General features: G+C 45.4%; 1 non-coding gene across 1 annotated transcript; it reads right to left on the bottom strand.

The window, feature by feature from the left end:
• Nucleotides 1-4,048: 4,048 nt before the first annotated feature.
• LOC112089353 lies at nt 4,049-4,155 on the bottom strand. Its single transcript, XR_002900990.1, has one exon. It is a non-coding gene; the product is annotated as a small nucleolar RNA R71 (small nucleolar RNA).
• Between the last annotated feature and the right edge of the window lie 8,784 nt (nt 4,156-12,939).

The raw sequence follows: 12,939 nt of genomic DNA, 5'->3' as shown, positions 1-12,939 counted from the left end.
TAGATCCATACACATCCTATGTGGTCTAGATTCTGGGCATTTTATGCACCAAAAGTGTTTGATGAAATGCCTGAACCAAGGTTGTTAGAGGTTTAAGTATTATTAATCATAGGAATGATTGTTTATATGCTTAAATGACAGATTAAACTGGTTCTTAATGCTTGTTGATTCATGTTTCACTAATGATGATTAGGTTAGAAACTGTTTTAGCATAGAATTTAATACCTTCATGAAAGGATTAGCTTATTTAATGATGTTTAAGTTGAATGGTTTGCTTGATCACATGATTCATTAGCTCACTAGTTTAACACTAAAGGCACCCTAATCCACTATCATGTCTAAGACCTTTCTCATCATCATACATACATTCTCATCTCATTTAGCTCATTTACTTGCTTGTTTAAGTTGATCATTAGCTTTAATCCATGTTTTCCATTCTTAGTTGTCATTAATCATCAAAACCTCACTCATTTGGCTTGAATTACGAACTGATACTGCATCTTAGTGTCTACACATGATGGATTGATACCCTTTGTACTGCAAAGTGACAAAAGGGATTGATAACCCCTCATTTAGAGCCTTGAAAACTCTAAATTATCAATTGGCGCCGTTGCCAAAGTGTGATAGCATTAAGATTGTGTCATTTCTTGAGATCAAGCATTTTCTTTTGTGTTTTCTAATTTCTTTCAAGTTATGTTTGTGAGTTTCAGGTACACTGATATGTCTATATTTTACATCATTTAGAGTGCAAATTGAGTCTTTAGGCATTAAAATAGGATTTAGGGCTTGCATTAGGTCCCAAAGAGTTTTGCATGTTTTGAAATCCTTATCAGGTGCTTTGGGAGTCATTTGGAGCCTAAGAAGAGGAGCAGAGAAGAAGACGGTGAAGAAAAAGGTCAAAGAAGACGGTGAAGAAAAAGGTCAAAAATGGTGAAAACCGCTTGGAGGAATTTCTCGGCCAAATCGCGTACCGGACGGACAGAAACCTCGGCCAAAATCCTTACCGATCGCTCAGCACCGACCAAAGTCCGTACCGATCGACCAAAGTCAGCCTGGGTCGAAGATCAGGTGTAAATACCGCGGGTTGAGTTTTTGGCCGAGGCGAAGGAATTTTTACGACCAAAAAGCTTACCGCGGTACACAGCCCTCGGCCATTTTCCTTACCGCGGGAAGCTTTTCTCGACCAAAATTTGTCCTTGTCCGCGCGTTTCAAAGATCAGCAATCCGGGGAACCTTCCGGTCCGAACCAGTTGGCGGGGTCTTCAGCAAAGTTGGAGATAATCAAACAAAGATCCCAGAACAGTTGGAATCATCCAATTCGGACCAGTGGGGAGAAAGATACAGCTTCCGGAAGATGCACCAACATTACGCGCATCCGAGAACCGAACGGTGGAGTACAAAGATCACGGCGGACGGAACCTTTCCGGACCGAACCAGCTTGCCCGGTCTTCATCCAAGTTTGAGATCTTTGAAAGACCTTTTCAGAACGGTTGGGATCGCTAAATTCGGACGATTGGTTTGAAAGATAAAGTCTCCGGAGTTCACATCGGTCCAAACAGCTTATTTCCCGGTGATTCCAATGCGGTTCAAAGATGTGAAATCCAGGAAGCCTTCCACTTCCCAAGCTCCGACGGTTTCTTCACCAAAGTTCGATCTTATTGAGTCATCTTGACTATGGAACTGGTCTCAGAGCATTTGGAGTCGTGGGTTGAAAGTTACTGTTTCCGGGAGTTGACATGGTCGATACGAACCCAAATATGTTGCGGTACGCGCTAAGTGTTTTCTCAGGGCTCGGCATCGTTACCTCGACATCGGCCAAGTCAAGGCTCATATTTTGGGAGTATTCTGAACTAGGCCTCGTGCTGACGCCTCGGCACGTTGGAATCAAGGCATGCACACGTAAAAAAATGAAGCTGGAAACGACTAAGTGTTGAACGTGCACCTCGGCGCAATGACCTCGGCGTGCATGCCGGCCCCTGTTCGCTCAAACCCCTCGACTACCAAGCGCCTCGGCATTTCATGCCGAGGTCCATTGTCACGAACCCAGAATCAAGAACAAAGCTGCCCAAGAACACACACGTGAAGATGGATCGAAGACTAGGGTTCATGCATGTTCTTGACGTATTCTTCACGAGATCTTCATTTGGATCTGGACTCACGTGCACTCCTCGACATGAAGACCTCGGCTTCACTCTCCGACACACCGTGGCACTCGCCCATCAACCCAAGAACGCGGTTCAGTACCCGGTTTGTTCCGGGCTGACCCGCAACACTTTACCTTTGCTATATATACATTTTGAGACTAAAAACCTAATCATCTTATCTCTTATCTGTTTTTAGCTTTAAGAACTTGCCTCTTTGGTAAAACTTGATCATTCTAATCCGATATCTCGCTTTTGAATGAGAAATCTTGTTCCTTCTTTATTTCTTTGATCATCTAACATTAAACTCCTCATCATGACCAACTACACGTCTTGCAAAAGACTTAGTGAGCTCGTTATGATTAGTGAGTAGTCGTTTAAGCGGCTTTAGACGAGTAGATTAGGGTGCTTTCAAGGTAGATTAGTGGGTTTAGGTGTCTAGTCTTGCATGTTTCATTCTTTAACCGACGAGATCTCTAGGCTGGATCCAAGCACATCACTTGAGGTTCAGATCTGAGACATATCTCGCATCAAAAGTGTTTGTAGAAATGTCTGAACCACTCGGTTATGGGTTTAAGAGTCTTTCATCGCGAGAGTGATAGTTTGTTCTCTTAAATGACATTTTTGAACTGATTCTTATTGCTGATTGATTCGACGCTTCTCAAAAGACATTTTTGGTATGAAGGAGGATCAATTTAGATGCTTAATACTTTCATGAGAAGATTAACATGCCTTGAGTTCAAAGTTAAATGAAACCGCTTGATGTTTTGATTCATTAACCCACTAGTTGAACTTGGAAGCACCCGAGTCAAGTATCTCGTCTAAAGTCTCTTGCTTTATTACATATTATCATCATCTGAATCGCTTAGTTATCATTTGCATCTTTGCCTTGTTTGATTCTCATCATTTACTTTACTTACATGTTTAATCGTTGTTATTTAGCTTAGCAAAACCTTCACTCTTTTTATCTTGACTTAAATAAACAAACAACATAGACTAGTGTCTCGTTGACAAGTCTGGATTGACACCTCTTAGTACTACTTTGACAAGGGGATTGATAGCCCTGAGACCCTAAAAAGTCTTATCTATCAATTGGCGCCGTTGCCAACTTGTCGGAGCATTAGTCTTTTGTTTGTTCTTGAGTTCAAGATTTTACCTTTCTTTGTTTTACTAACTTCCTTGCAAGTTCTTGTGTTGCTTTCAGGTGCATGAAAACCAGGTCTCGGAGCACAGAACCGCCTCTACCGTACGACGACAACATCAACCGGATTGAGAGGCGAGCTCGCGAGAGGGAACGGAATTTTGAAAGGCTTGGAATGGCAGAACAGCAAAGGATCGAGCAACAGGCTCAAGAAACCGAGCACCAGGCTCATGCTAATCAGGCGCAGGCAGGCAGGAATGAACAACAAGCTTATGTTAACCAACAACAGGCTCAGAGGAACGAAAGGCTTGCTCAGCAAAACCAACAACAAGCTAATAGAAACGAGCAACAAGCCCACCATGTTCATCCGCCACCGCCACAAGCTCAGAGACAACCTCATCCGGTCTTTGTTGGAGAGAACGACCGAGCTAATGCGCACCAATACCGAGCTGGGATTCAAGCTCCACCAGTTCAAAATAACAACTTTGAAGTTAAAGCTTCCCTCCTCAACATGGTGCAGAACTCAAAGTTCCACGGTCTAGTCGGAGAAGACCCTCTTGAGCATCTAGATCAGTTTGATCGGGTTTGCGACCTAACTAAGATCATTGGTGTCTCGGAAGATAGCTTCAAGCTACGCTTGTTCCCATTCAGCCTCGGTGATAAAGCTCACCAGTGGGAAAAGAACCTCCCGAGGGGTTCTATACAAACCTGGGAGCAGTGTAAACTGGCGTTCTTATCAAAGTTCTTTTCCACATCACGCACGGCTAAGCTCAGAAACCAGATCTCAAGCTTCACGCAGCACAATAACGAGAGCTTTAGCGAGGCTTGGGAACGGTTTAGAAGTTACACTAACCAATGCCCACACCACGGCTTCTCAGAGGCATCCCTCTTGAGTACTTTATACCGAGGTGCCCTCCACAAGATCCGAAACCAACTAGATACAGCTTCAAATGGAAATTTTCTTGGGAAAGAGATCAATGCGGCAATGGAACTAGTCGAGAACCTAGCCATGTCTAATGATACTTATGGCGAGGACTTTGATAGAGCAAACCGTACAGAGGGCTCTGGTGAAGAACAGCGTATGAAAAAGGATATCAGAGAGCTTCAGAGCAAGCTTGACAAAGTTCTGATGGCGACTCAAAAGCCAATACACTTTGTAGGCGAGTTTGATGAGCAAGGGCCAAGTTTTGATAATGTAAACGAAGACGGTCTAACTCAAGAGGAGCTGAACTACATAGGGAATCAGCAGAGGTATCAGCGGTTCAACAACTACAACAGTAACCCAAACCTCTCATACAGAAACCCGAATGTAGCTAACCCTCACGATCAAGTGTACCCTGCTCCGCAACAACAACAAAGCTACGCTCAAAAGGCTCCTTATCAGAATACCTTCCAGCCCAAGCAACAGTTTAGTGGGCAACAGCACGGCTACACTCAGCAGAATCAAGCGGCCCAGGGTAACAACTTCACCAACCAACCGCAGCATCACAAGTTTCCACCAGGGTTCAATCCGCAGCCGATGGGTAATCAGCAACAGAATCAGAGAACGGGTCAGAACCAGCTGGGGAACGATGTCTGTGGGATCTTACAGCAACTGTTACAGGGTCAGCAGAGAGTTGAGAGCCAGCACGCGACAATGCAGCAAGACATTAGAGAGCTTAAGCAAAATCAAGCCTCTACATCATCCTGAGGCCCGGCTTTACCAGGTAAACCGGAGCCAAACCCCAAGGAGTATGTGAACGCCATTACATTGAGGAGTGGTAAAGAACTACAAGCTCCAACGCCTAAGACTACGCTCATTGAGGCCAATGAGCAATCAGAGGGGGAGGCAGCCTCAGGTGATGCGTGTAAAGAAGCGGATTTTGAGAAAGAACCGATCAAGGACAACGGAAAAGAGGTAGAAAAGACAACTGAGCTCGAAAAGCCATACGTTCCACCACCACCTTACCAACCCAAGATACCGTTCCCAGGGCGTTTCAAGAAGAAAATCTTAGACAAAGCCAAAGCGGTCTTTGAGAAACACTTGGAGAACACGCAACTCACCTTACCCATTATAGATGCTTTCTTAGCTATACCACAGCTTGGGAAGTTTCTAAAGGATGCGATCCTCAACAAGACAAAGGAGCTCCAGGGTATGGTAATACTGAGCCATGAATGCAGCGCCATAATACAAAGGAGGTCTATACCAAGGAAGCTATCCGATCCGGGCAGCTTTACCTTACCGTGTGCTTTAGGTCACTTGAAGTTCTCAAACTGCTTGTGTGATCTAGGAGCTTCTGTGAGCCTGATGCCATACACGGTGGCGAAGAGATTGGGATACAAGAGTTACAAGCCGGCCAAGATCTCTCTCATACTAGCTGATAGATCGGTTCGCTTACCGGTGGGTTTGCTTGAGGATTTACCTTTAAGGATTGGTGAGATAGAAATCCCCACGGACTTCATAGTTCTTGAGATGGACGAGGAACCATTGGACCCTATCATCTTGGGCCGACCGTTCCTAGCAACCGCAGGAGCCATTATAGATGTGAGAGGAGGAATGATTGAACTACACATCGGTTCCGAGCATATGAAGTTCAATGTGAAAGAGATGATGAAGAAACCGACTATTGGAGGTCAGGTTTTCTATGTGGAAGTGATGGAGGAGCTAGCTGATGAGCTCCTGGCAGAGTTGAACGCAGAGGATCCGTTACAAGTGGTCCTTACACGTGAACAAAGCGAGCACGGGTACTTGAACGAGGTAAGCGAGGTGTACAAGCAACTTTTGGACCAACCGAAGGAACTTGGAGCTGAAGCTAGGTTTTTGGAGCTCAGGAAGAGTGGCCTCGACATCTTAGACAGCGAGGGGTCCATGGGAACAGAGGAGACACCTCGGGATATCATGGCCGTGGCAACTCATATCGAGGCCGATGATAATCCGTGCGAGAACAAGGAAAAGGCCGAGGAAGCTGTTCCGGGCCAATGTAGCTTTGATACCGATTGGAATGAGGCAGACGCTCCCCCTGTTGAGCTCAAGCCTCTACCAACAGGGCTCAGGTATGCGTTCTTAGGCTTGAACTCCACTTTCCCTGTGATCATAAACGATAGTTTGCTTGAACATGAAGAACGTGCATTGCTTAATGAAATCAAGAAATTCAGGAGAGCAATAGGGTATTCCTTGGCCGACATAAGAGGAATCTCTCCTGATATATGCACTCACCGGATCCACCTGGAGGACCAAGCCATGTCCTCTATTGAGCACCAACGTCCCCTAAACCCGAACCTCAAAGAGGTGGTTAAGAAGGAGATACTAAAGCTCCTTGAGGCAGGGATCATATATCCAATCTCTGACTCTCGGTGGGTATCTCCTGTGCACGTTGTGCCCAAGAAAAGTGGTATCACGGTGGTAAAAAATGATAAGGATGAACTCATAGCCCAAAGAACTATAACCGGCCATCGCATGTGCATTGACTATAGGAAATTGAATTCTGCATCAAGAAAAGATCATTTCCCTTTACCATTCATTGATCAAATGCTTGAACGGTTAGCCAATCATCCTTATTTCTGTTTTCTCGATGGATACTCTGGATTCTTCCAAATACCAATAGATCCAAGAGACCAAGAGAAAACGACATTCACTTGCCCTTATGGCACTTATGCTTATAGGAGAATGCCTTTCGGTTTGTGTAATGCACCGACCACTTTTCAAAGATGTATGATGCACATTTTCTCTGATCTAATTGAAGAGAAAGTCGAGGTTTTTATGGATGATTTCTCCGTATACGGCTCCTCTTTCTCCGAATGTCTTGCTAATCTTTCTCAGGTTCTAAAGAGATGTGAGGAGCATAGGCTTGTATTGAATTGGGAGAAGTGTCATTTCATGGTACAAGAAGGCATTGTCTTGGGGCACAAGGTATCAGAGAAGGGAATTGAGGTGGACAAGGCCAAAATCGAGGTAATGGTGAACCTACAAGCTCCGAATTCTGTAAAAGGGATAAGAAGCTTTCTTGGGCACGCTGGGTTCTATAGGCGGTTCATTAAGGATTTCTCCAAGATAGCTAGGCCTTTAACTAGGCTATTGTGCAAAGAGGTGGAGTTTATCTTTGATGAAGAGTGTGAGGAAGCGTTTAAGAGGATCAAGGAGGCTTTGATCAGTGCACCAATTGTACAAGCTCCCGATTGGTCTTTACCATTCGAAGTGATGACTGATGCATCTGACTATGTCGTGGGAGCTGTCTTGGGGCAGAAGAAAGATAAGAAACTCCATGTGATTTACTATGCCAGCCGCACCTTGGACTCAGCTCAAGAAAAGTATGCAACCACCGAGAAGGAAATGCTTGCCATTGTGTTCGCATTTGACAAATTCAGGAGTTATCTAGTGGGATCAAAAGTCACGGTTTACACAGATCACGCGGCCTTGAGGTACTTGATGTCTAAAAAGGATGCTAAGCCGAGGCTTTTGAGATGGGTCCTATTGCTCCAAGAGTTCGACATGGAGATACTTGACAAGAAAGGCATAGAAAATGGGGCCGCAGATCATCTCTCAAGGCTGAGGATTGAAGAAAAGGTCCCTATAGATGATGCTTTACCAGAGGAACATCTCATGCTGGTCCGGTCTTACTTAGAGGTGGAAGAGGCCAACACAATCAAAGAAAGAAGCCTCCCATGGTTCGCGGATCTTGTGAACTACCTGTCTTGCGGTTTAGAGCCACCGGATCTTGATGCCTATCAGAGGAAAAAGTTCTTTAGAGATGTGATGAGATATCATTGGGATGAGCCGTATCTTTACGTGCTTAACAAGGACCATCTCTATAGGCGATGCTTGGCCGAAGAAGAGATTCATCCGGTGCTACAAGAATGCCACGGTTCAGCGTACGGTGGTCACTTAGGTGCATTCAAGACGGTTGCCAAAGTTTTGCAGAGCGGCTTCTGGTGGCCGACTATGTTCAAGGACGCTCAAGATGTGGTATCGAGATGCGAGGCTTGTCAAAGGCACGGTAACATATCCAAGAGGAATGAGATGCCCCAAAACCCAATCTTTGAAGTCGAGGTCTTCGACTGTTGGGGCATTGACTTCATGGGTCCCTTTGTGAGTTCATACGGAAATCAGTACATCCTTGTCGCGGTGGACTATGTGAGTAAGTGGGTCGAGGCTGTTGCATCCCCAACCAACGATTCAAAAGTGGTGGTAAAGCTTTTTAAAAGTATCATTTTCCCACGGTTTGGAGTTCCAAGAGTAGTAATCAGTGATGGGGGAAGCCACTTTATCAATAAGACTCTTGAGAGTCTTTTGAAGAAGCATGGGGTAAAGCATAAGGTGGCCACACCTTATCATCCGCAGACTAGTGGTCAAGTGGAGGTCTCTAACCGACAGATAAAGGCTATTTTGGAGAGGACCGTGAGCTCATCTAGAAAGGATTGGAGCAAGAAACTTGATGATGCTTTGTGGGCTTACAGAACCGCGTACAAGACCCCCATTGGAACCTCACCGTTTAACTTGCTCTATGGGAAAAGCTGTCATCTACCGGTTGAGTTGGAATACAAAGCATTGTGGGCAGTGAAACTTCTTAACTTTGACATCAAGACTGCACAAGAGAAGAGGGTTTTACAACTTCATGAGCTTGAGGAAATCCGGTTAGATGCTTTTGAGAGCTCTAAGATCTACAAAGAAAGGACTAAAGTGCTTCATGACAAGAAGATACACAAGAGAGAGTTCAAAGAAGGAGACCAAGTTCTGCTGTTTAACTCGAAACTCAAGCTATTCCCTGGGAAGTTGAGATCCAGATGGTCCGGTCCATTCGAAATTCTTGAAGTAAGGCCTTATGGAGCGGTTGTTCTAAAAGGAAAAGATGGACAAGGCTTTGTGGTAAACGGTCAGAGGGTAAAGCACTACCTGGCATCAGAAACAAGAGAGGGAGCTACCTCAGTTCCTCTTCTTGAACCAGAATCAGCCTGAAAAGGTATGAAAAGTCAAACTTAGTGACGTTAAACAAAGTGCTCTTGGGAGACATCCCAAGCTTATCCTTGTACATATTTCGCTGTTCATCTTCTTTTTCTTTTTACTTGAAGCTTTTTGAAGGGTTTGTTAAGTGTTTCAGGAGTTAGATGGTGAATCTTGATGATGAGAATAAGAAAAGCTCGAAAATGACACGGCCTGATGAATTAAGTCCTAGAGTGTACGTAGCCTCGGTATCGACCCTTGGTATATACATACCGCGGTCACCTTTTACCGAGTAATAGCTTGAGAACCTCAGCTAAACTCCTCGACTTAATTTCACCATAGCCGTGCTTAAGTAGTTATGTGGTGAGATGACTAAGTGTGGGGGAGGCCCACGGTGTAAACACCTCGGTATGATTATACCGAGGGGCAAAGTTCACTTCAAACGGTCTAAAACCTCGATCGAGGCCGCGACCAGTTTACACCAAGGCCGGACCGTTTAAACCCCCAGCACCAAGTGTTCTCTGTTAATACAAGTGACCTCGGCATGATGCCCTCGTGGTGGAGCGTGCCGAGGTGCCCGGCTTCAAGAATGATCAAAAACATGAACACTTGGGACACTTGAGTCAAAGAAGAGGGTTTGCGCGACCTGGGGGAAACACTTGATGGCCGCGGAGAAATTCTTGTTAACTTGAGCTTGGCCCACTCGGCTTAGTGGCCTCGGGGTAGAACAAGTCGAGGCCGCTCAAGAGAACACGAGAAAAACCACTCTATTCCGTACGGCTCACGTCATTCCCAAGTCGCGCCATTTGGAAGCTTTGCGCGGTAATTTGAATTTAAACAACTGGTCAAAGCTGTTTTGGCGCGGGTCAACAGTCGCAGCTGGAGGAGAAGGGGGGACCAGTCCCACTACAGTCCAAACGCCAGCTGGAAAGCGCGACACCGCCCATACCAGCCTCCAACCCGAGCCAAAAACGAGAGTTCGCCTTCTTCTCTCTTTTCTCTGCATTTCACGAGCACATCTCTCTCATTTCTCATCCATTTCTTGTGATTCCACGCGTTCTAGACTCGTTAGGGTGTTGTATATTCATCATAAGCATTCCACTAAGCTTGAATCTTGGATTCCCAAAGGTGTTTGCGTCTTAAAGAACTCATCTTTTTCCTTCATTCTTTGCGAGCTTTATTGTTTGTGAAATGTGGAATCGATTCTTTTAGAACATGTCGGCCTTTGGGAACAATTTTAAAAATTCCATCAAGATAGATAACATAAGAAAAACCGGTCTTTGCTCTGAAAATCACTTGTTCTTGAGTTTTTAAAATTCTTGAGAAAATGCGCTTGGAATCGGTCTTAATGATGCTTTGAGATGTTGAGCTGAACTGTTTAGATATCGTGTCTCTCTTTGCTTGTTCTGGCTTGTTCTTACTTCCTTTGATGTTTGGAAAAAGCTATAACCCTGGTCTTGTTAGAGAAAAAGCTCTGTTCTTGCTATCTTTAGAGACATGTGCTTGTTGATGTACATGATTCTAACGGTCTCTTTGAGGATCTGCCTTGCAGATGACCGGCGACCGAGCTGTCCCCACTCATGAGACGAACAAAAACGAGGTCCAGAGGAGGATTACAAAAGGGAAAGCCGTGGCCGTGGCACGCAATGGTGGAACAAGCAAGAAACCCTCCGTGAGATCCGGTGGTGAGCCAGCCGCCAAGCGAGCAAGGAACGCCGAGCTCACTCTGGTTCCAACCCTTGAACCAAAACGGAATGGGGAGCAGGCAGCCACTGAGAATGATAGAGACGAGCTGAGAGCCATAGTCCCTCATGAACCCGATTGTGGCAAGAAGGCCAAGAAGGAACCAAAGCCCGAGCCCGAGGAGGAACATTTCCCGACTACTGAGGAGTACTTGGACCACTTTAACTCTATAAGAGTAGCTCAAGGTCGGTTCCCTGATATGGAGCTGTTGAAGAAGCTTGAGATACTCGATGATGTTACACTCATCTTTCAAAACATGGGCTTGGCCGAATTCTTCATGATGAGCGATGTTGCTTACGAGGGGATCACACAACAGTTTCTTGCCACTTTGGAGGTTGTCATCTACCCCAAGAGAGATCCCAAGCGTCTACATGGCAAAGGGTTCGGACACATTGAGTTTGACATAGAAGACGTGCACTACAAGGTCAGTTTCAAGGAGCTTGATGAGATATTTGGATTTGAAAGGAATAGAAGCTCGCTTGACAAATTTGTGTACCCTCGTGATGAGTTGGCCGCGTTGTGGGAAACGATATCTTTTGGGCCTTACTTGGGAGGCAAGAGCAAGACAAGCTGCATCAGGAACCCTGCGATCAGATACACCAACCGGGTCCTGGCCTCTACATTCTTCTCTACATACAACCCTGGTGTGATTCACACGGCAGAGCTTGAACTGTTGGGACTTGGACTTAAACCGCTCATCACTCAAATGAAGAACAAAAAGGAGTTCCAAGGGCCAATGCATGTACCGTCTTTAGGAGCGTTCTTTGCGATTCAAATGCTCACCTATAGACACAATGTGTGGTGTGACCGGAAGAAAAAGGGAGCAAGGAGGCTTCAGAACGGTTGGATTGTCACTACAATTTTGAGAGCTCAAGGGTTCATATTCCCTGATTCACCATCGAGGCCGAATCTCATTGATGAGCAATACCTAAGTAAAAGCGGTTTCTTTGGAGGCAAGTCAGGGGATAGATGGGTTTACAACTTCACGCTGATGCACAGGGACGGTACACAAGTTCTACTGCCTAACCGAGGCCTCACCATGCTTGATAAGCAGTGTAACATCTCCTTCTATGTCCTCAAGGATCAGTTGTACAACCCCTCTCTCGGCCCACCAATGCGCAAGTGCACCAAGGCCATACCTAACAAGCCTCAGAACGAGAACGGCCCAGCCGGAGGTGAGAATGAAGAAGAACGGCACACTGAGAGAAGGATGGGGGCAGGCCGATATCATTTTGATCCATACGTGTGGGGTGAGCCTGAATACCACACCAAGAAGCTGTATTTGCGAGTGAACACTCTCCAAAAGTGGTGTAAGTGGCAAGACAAGACCATTCATGCCTTGGTGGACTGTGTAAGGCACCTGAAGAAGAAGGTCAAGCAGCTCACACGGCCATCTTCTCCGGACAAGAACTCGGGGACCTCAACCACACCAATTACACAAGAAGAGGTTGGGGAAAGCTCAAACGCAAGGAACCCGGAGTTTCCACCAGGCAAAGAGGATTGGATCGACCCTGCCTTGGCATTCTTACCTGAACCCTCGGATAGCAGCCCACCACGTCAGTCCACACCTTCCTGCTCAACATCAAATCCCTCGTACTACTTGGGATCAGACCTCTCCGACTAAGGTATCGACTTCAAATTCTTGTACATATGCATCTTGTGTATATCATCCTGCATTCGCTTAGTTTGTCTTTTTACTTCTCTCACACGCTTTTATAACACACGGGACTGTGTTATTCAAGTGTGGGGGAGGAGCTTTGTGTTTTCTGATCTTGTTTCCTTTGTTCTTATTTGACTTTTGCATTCTTGAGTCTCATTTAGCTTTGTACATATGATAAAACCGCATCATTAACATTCTAGTTGCATCTCGCATTCTAAGATCGAGTCTAGTTGCATCATTTAGGACTGCATCAGTGCAAGGAGCAATGATAGATTTTTTCCTAGAGAGTAAATCACTTGAGAACTTGAACTAAATATGCTTGTGAAACTCATTCTGT

This window comes from Eutrema salsugineum, unplaced genomic scaffold, assembly GCF_000478725.1.
Source record: "Eutrema salsugineum unplaced genomic scaffold, Eutsalg1_0 scaffold_12, whole genome shotgun sequence".
NCBI classification, from domain to species: domain Eukaryota; kingdom Viridiplantae; phylum Streptophyta; class Magnoliopsida; order Brassicales; family Brassicaceae; genus Eutrema; species Eutrema salsugineum.
This window is presented reverse-complemented; position numbering and strand designations above follow the sequence as displayed.